Here is a 5,759-nt window from a genome sequence, read left to right on the forward strand (position 1 = left end):
CATAGAATGAGTTTGGGAGTCTTCCGTCCTTTTCTGTGCTCTGAAATACCTTTAGTAGTAGTGGTGTTAACTCTTCTCTGAAAGTTTGGTAGAATTCTCCTGTGAAGCCATCCGGGCCAGGGCTTTTTTTTGTTGGGAGTTTTTAAATTACCTTTTTAATCTCTTCTTCTGTTATGGGTTTATTTAGTTTATTTAGTTGTTCTACCTCTGTTTGTGTTAGTTTAGATAGGTTGTGAGTTTTTAGAAATTTGTCCATTTCCTCTAGGCTTTAAAATTTCTTAGAGTACAGTTTTTCATAATATTCTGTTATGATTCTTTTAATTTCAGTTGGGTCTCTTGCGGTAGCACCCATCTCATTTCTTATACAGGTTATCTGCTTCCTGTCCTGTTTTTCTTCTGTCAGTTTGGCCACTGGTTTATCAGTTTTGTTGATCTTTTCAAAGAACCAGCTTTTGGTCTTATTAACTGTTTCAATTGTTTTTCTGTTCTCTATTTCATTTAATTCTGTTCTAATTCTTATTATTTCCTTTCTTCTGGTGCCTGAGGGCTTCTTTTGCTTCTCTCTTTCTACTTGTTTGAGTTGTAGGGTTAATGTTTTGATTTTGGCCCTTTCTTCTTTTTGGATGTGTGCATTTATTGCTATAAACTGACCTCGAGCACTGCTTTTGCTGTGTCCCAAAGGTTCTGGTAGGATGTGTTTCCATTCTCGTTTCATTCTATGAGTTTCTTTATTCCATCCTTAATTTTTTCTATAACCCAGTAGTTTTTGAGCAAGGTGTTGTTCAGTTTCCATGTGTTTGATTTTTTTCCTTGCTTTTTCTGTTATTGATTTCTACTTTTATGGCTTTATGATGAGAAAAGATTCTCTGTAAAATTTCGATGCTTTGTATTCTGTTAAGGCTTGCTTTATGGCCTAATATGTGGTCTATTCTGGAGAATGTTCCATGTGTGTTGGTAAAGAAAGTATACTTGGCTGCTGTTGTTTGGAGTGTTTGGTATATGTCTATGAGATCAAGTTGGTTGATTGTGGCATTTAGATCGTCTGTATCTTTGTTGAGTTTCTTTCTAGATTTCTGTCCTTTACTGAGAGTGGTGTGTTGAAGTCTCCTACTACTATTGTGGAACTGTCAATTTCTCTTTTCATTGCTGTTAGAGTTTGTGTTATGTATTTTGGAGCCCTGTCATTGGGTGCGTAGATGTTTATTATGGTTATTTCTGCATGATGGATCATCCCTTTAATCGTTATATAATGTCCTCCTTTGTCTTGTATGGTGGATTTTGTTTGAAAGTCTGTTTTATCTGAGATTAGTATTGCCACTCCTGCTCTTTTTTGGTAGCTATTTGCTTGATATATTTTTTCCATCCTTTGATTTTTAATAAATTGACATCTTTGTTTCTGAGGTGTGTGTCTTGTAGACAGCATATTTATGGATCCTATTTTTTTTATTCGTTATGTCACTCTCTCTTTATGGGTCCTTCAGTCCATTTACATTCAGTGTAATTATTGATAGGTGTGAGTTTATTGCTGTCATTTTGTAGTGTTTGTTTTTTGTGGTGCTGACGTTTTCTTTGTTCCTCTTACTGTCTTGTGCTGAATTCCTTTGTTTTTCTGTCAGCAGTTCTTCAGTGAGCCTCTCTGTGTTTTCTGTTTTCTCTCCCTGTTCTGGAACTCCGATCACTCGCAGATTTTTGCTTTGGTTTCTTCATTCTTTTCTCTCTTTTTTCCTCAAAGTGATGTCCAAGGATTTGTCTTCAATTTTGCTGATTTTGACATTTTGTTCTTGAATTATTTTCCTGAATTCTTCCATTGTTTTGTCTGCCTTTTCCATGATTTTGTCTATTTTTTCCTCTTTTTTGTCTGCTTTTTCCTTCATTTCTTGGATAGCACTGAATATTAGAGATTTGAATTTCCTATCAGGTAGTTCCAGTGTCTTGTCTTCTGCTAAAAGTTCATCTGGTGTTTTGTTTTGGACACCTACTAAACCATCCTGTCTTGTTTTTGTTTTGTTTTTTTTTTGTATATTTTCATATTCTCTGCTGTCTTCGGGACATTGAGTAATTACTTTCTTCATGAAAAATATGGAAAGCTTCATGAATTTGTGTGTCATCCTTGACCAGGGGCCATGCTAATCTTCTCTGTATTGTTCTTATTTTAGTATATGTGCTGTTGAAGTGAGCACGCTAGAGCACTTTTGACAGTAAGCTACCATGGGCAAAATTTGAAGTTTGGGGACACTCACTTCTCCTTGAATGCCCCTCCCCACTAATGCACATTTGTTCCTAGTTCCCATAGTCATCAGGTTTTGCATCTGCATTTGAAGCCTACTCTGTCTGGCCTCAGAAGCTAGGCCTCTCCGTTAATATCCCATACTGTTCATGGAGACAAATATGGAAAAAAAGGTGAATCAAAACTCCTCTTCAAAGATGCAAACTCTGTAAAAGTACATTGATTGCTTTCTTGTCCCCGTGTATGCATTTTTATTTCATCTTTTGTTTTCACTTCTAGCTGCCTCCCCTGAAAGACTGTCTTTACACTTTAGTCCTAATTGCCTTTCAGACTGGTAACCTTTTGGTTTCAAAATCATGTCTGGGCTTTGTTTTTTTTACAGGTCAATTGGCATCACTGCACTTGATTTTGTTATTTAAGTTTACCTCACTACATTTGTATTGATAGGCTAAAACACATGAGAACACAAATGGACATCTTAACATCTGAGTATATAAATATCTGTTGCAGATTAATCTGGGAGGCAAGGAACTAGTGATTAAGTTGATACAGAGTGATGGCAAAGAATAGAAGAAAGGATACAGAGAAAGAGAGGTCATATCCCATCACAATGATATCTTGCTAAGTAATGGGAACAGAAAGTGCACTTGAACAGTGAGGTTGCACAATTCCCTGAAGTTCAGAGGCTGGGAGTAGACCTGGGCAAGTGTGCTTCCACACACAGGTTCCTTGAAAAAAAAAAATCTGCAAGGGTCTGTGTCTTCAGCCAGTCCCAAAATTAAACAAAAGAACTAAATCTTGTGGCAGAGATGTGAAAGATTCCAGTGCTAATACAGGTATGTGAGCAGTGAGCCCCCAGCTGGCCTTCTCTTGCCCTAAGCCTGGGCTGCATGAGAGGGAACTCTGGAAAATGGCCCTGTCGGTGGTGAGGCAGTCCTTCCACAGCTTCCTCACCTCTCTGAGCCAGTGGGTTTGGGTGAAATTAACGAGGAATGGAAGGTGACCAAACTGCCATTCTTGATACTACCATGGCAGCATGCTACCAACACGCAGCATTGTTTTTTTGGCCACAGCCTTCTATCTGTAAACATTTAAACACCTCTATATTGTGTTTCTCTTCTTGGTTGTGACCGTGTATGTAGCATGTGGTACCCATAATCTCTCTCCTTATTATCTCCCAGTGATATGTTTCCAGAGCATGTTTGGTGATGGTTTGGTGTTAGGTATTCAGTTGATTGAAGCAATGTTAGAAATTGTGACTGTGAAATGTATAAAAGTTTCCGTGTTCTGCCTGTGTTTCCTGTTGTTTATCTCTCTCTCTTTATCTCCAAAGTGAAATGTCATTTTCCTCTTCTCTTTTGGAAATTCGTAGGCTCCAACTGACAGTGTAGAGACTGAGCAGTGTGGACCATGTGGAAACACTGATGACGCAAATACAGAACATGAGTCATCTTATGCCACCAGCATGTCTCCCCAGGCAGCTGTGCCTGATTTGCCAAGTAGGTACATTGGGGCATTTAGATAGGGATGATCGGAAGGAAAATAGTGGCCTATAAGGGGGTTACAGTTTTTCCTATGACGATAATGTTTTCTTTATAATGGTGTGAGAGTGTGGGAGTGAATTCTAACTTTTCTTCATCTTCTGTAAGTTTTCTGAGAGTGGTGATTTGAGAGCAATAATAATGAATATCTCATCAAAGGTTCAAGTGCTTGGGAATGGTATTATTCTCTCCTGTTTAATTTTAATCTTCTAAAGATTGGTGCTAGATCTTAGTCCTTGGGGAAATAACATTTTCTCTTTTTATACTCATTTTGCTATGGCACAGAAGTTTTATTCCAAAGAAAGCTCTTGTTACTATAAAATATACCATAAGAATAATTGTTTTAGTGAGAGTAAAGGGCAGAGGGCTTGTCTCTCAAAAACAGTGATATTTCTTACATGAGTTTCAATATTAAAGGACATTTTGTAACTATAACTGTATAATATAAATACAAAACTTAAACATCAGTTAAATCAAGCATTGTCTACATCAGACTTTTGTGTAGAAGTAAAGATTTTTCTCTTCTTATGTAACTCTTGGCACTACTGATGTTGGCATGAGTTTCTTGCATAGTCTCAGCATTGTATTGTTGTGATGAACAATGCACAAAGCCACTCAGCTAAAGAAAGTATGGAGGCTGTGCCACAGCCTCTTCCCCGGCCCTGGCTCGGCTTCCCTTGACTGCAATTTGCCGAACACACTCTGGAGAAGAAAGCAATAGTGGGCGCAAAATGAAGTTTGTACCCCCTAGTTAGCTGATCTTACCAGGGATAATTTATATTATGGGATCTCCATATGCAGAAGTAATACTTCTATTCTTTATTCTATACTTAAAGTATTTATATCAATTGTAATACAGTGAAACCTGTGAGAGCTGGAACTTAACAGGATTGCCTTGTTTTTCCAGGTCTCGTGAGCTTTTCACCTTTGACAGGGTGCTCTCTTACCACTTTTCTATCATTTCTTTTAGTGGAAAATACTTGAGTTTTCCTTCTCTGACAGGTTTCTGCCTTATACAGGTTCCAGCTTTCACAGGTTTTACTGTATATTTACATGTATAATTATAGTTAATATGTAATTGATATATCTATTGATTATAATATATTTAAAGTGCCAAACCAAAAAAAAAAAAACCAAACTTGTTGCTGTTGAGTTGATTCCGACAATAGAGAATATAATATTCTCTATAATACTCTAGCTCTGCAGCCTTTCCATTATTGCTGCCAGTCTCAAAGCTTTGTTAAAAAAATAAATCCTTTTAAAACAATTGATGGGGGGGTCAAAATCCATGAACCCATAATTTTCATTTCTAAAATTCGTAAGATTGGTTTAAACACATTTATTTGGATTTATCTTTTAGTTTTGCTATAGAGAATTATTCACATTTGTTATTATTAAATGACAGTGGACAAATTCTTGTAACCTTTGACTTCTGACTTTTCCAATAAAATGTGTGTGTGGAGATGGCTAGCAACATATGGACTGTGCTGTCAAAATCCAGTGGCTCATAGTTTCCTCACTATCATTTATTGATAATTAGTTCAACTTCTGATAGATTAGTTCATTTGGAATCAGAAAATGATACGTATACTATTAAGATGCTCAGTTAATTTGGAAAGTGGCTGATAGTGGAAGAGCAATTTGGTAGAAGAGTTTAACCAAGGGTTTAAATGCTGGAAGCCTCCAGAAATCAGAATTTTCCAAAATATTTAAAAATGATCATCCCAAAATCATTTTATAGTTGCTGAATAAGTTGCTAATGTCCTTAGCCTGTGGTAAGGTGTGAAACTCGGGGCTGCAAAGAGCAGGCAGGAGGTGGTGTGGTGGCCAGAGGTGTTTCTAGTTTTTAAAGTTTTTATTTCAAAATAATTTCGGACAAAATGTTCTGCATTCTACTTTGGTGAGTGGCGTCTGGGGTCTTAAAAGCTTGCAAGTGGCCATCTAAGATGCATCAATTGGTCCCAACCACCTGGAGTAAAGGAGAATGAAGA

At 37.1% G+C, this 5,759-nt stretch overlaps 1 non-coding gene across 1 annotated transcript; it reads right to left on the minus strand.

Annotated features, from left to right (window-relative positions):
• Positions 1 to 2,073: 2,073 nt before the first annotated feature.
• Positions 2,074 to 2,180, minus strand: LOC111819149 (U6 spliceosomal RNA). Its single transcript, XR_002822911.1, has one exon. It is a non-coding gene; the product is annotated as a U6 spliceosomal RNA (small nuclear RNA).
• Between the last annotated feature and the right edge of the window lie 3,579 nt (positions 2,181 to 5,759).

Source organism: Trichechus manatus, unplaced genomic scaffold (genome assembly GCF_000243295.1).
Source record: "Trichechus manatus latirostris isolate Lorelei unplaced genomic scaffold, TriManLat1.0 scaffold00279, whole genome shotgun sequence".
NCBI classification, from domain to species: domain Eukaryota; kingdom Metazoa; phylum Chordata; class Mammalia; order Sirenia; family Trichechidae; genus Trichechus; species Trichechus manatus.